Below are 557 nucleotides of genomic sequence, written 5' to 3' on the forward strand. Positions count from 1 at the left end.
ATTCACCGCCCCCTTCTTCTTAAACATCCACCTACCCGAGAGACATCATTTGCTTCCCAATTTCCTTTCTCGTTTGTTGACTCAGTGACCACTTGCAGTGTGTTTACTGCACCTGGAGATTCTGCACCTTGAGTCTTTAACCTGAGAGAGGATTTCCTAGGTTTTTACTCACATACATATTACCCTGGAAGTGAATGTCACTGGGAATGTAGGTATAATTCTTGGAAATACCACCATGTACATTTATGAGTGTGTGTATGTGTGTGTGTGTGTGAGAGAGAGAGAGAGAGAGAGAGAGAGAGCGAGAGAGAGAGAGAGAAAGAGAGAGAGACAGAGACAGAGTGACAGAGACAGAGAGAGTGACAGAGACAGAGGCAGAGATGAGAGAAATAGAGAGAGACAGAGAGAGACAGAGAGAGAGGAGAGAGAGACAGAGACAGAGAGAGAGAGACAGACAGAGTGACAGAGACAGAGAGAGTGACAGAGACAGAGGCAGAGATGAGAGAAATAGAGAGACAGAGAGAGAGACAGAGAGAGAGAGAGAGAGAGAGAGAGAG

At 46.0% G+C, this 557-nt stretch overlaps 1 protein-coding gene across 1 annotated transcript in view; it reads left to right on the forward strand.

The window, feature by feature from the left end:
* Nucleotides 1-557, forward strand: part of Dgki (diacylglycerol kinase iota) — a 306,437-nt gene that overhangs the window by 74,531 nt on the left and 231,349 nt on the right. The window lies entirely within an intron of this gene.

Source organism: Octodon degus, unplaced genomic scaffold (assembly GCF_000260255.1).
Source record: "Octodon degus isolate 3935 unplaced genomic scaffold, OctDeg1.0 scaffold00027, whole genome shotgun sequence".
Lineage (NCBI taxonomy): Eukaryota > Metazoa > Chordata > Mammalia > Rodentia > Octodontidae > Octodon > Octodon degus.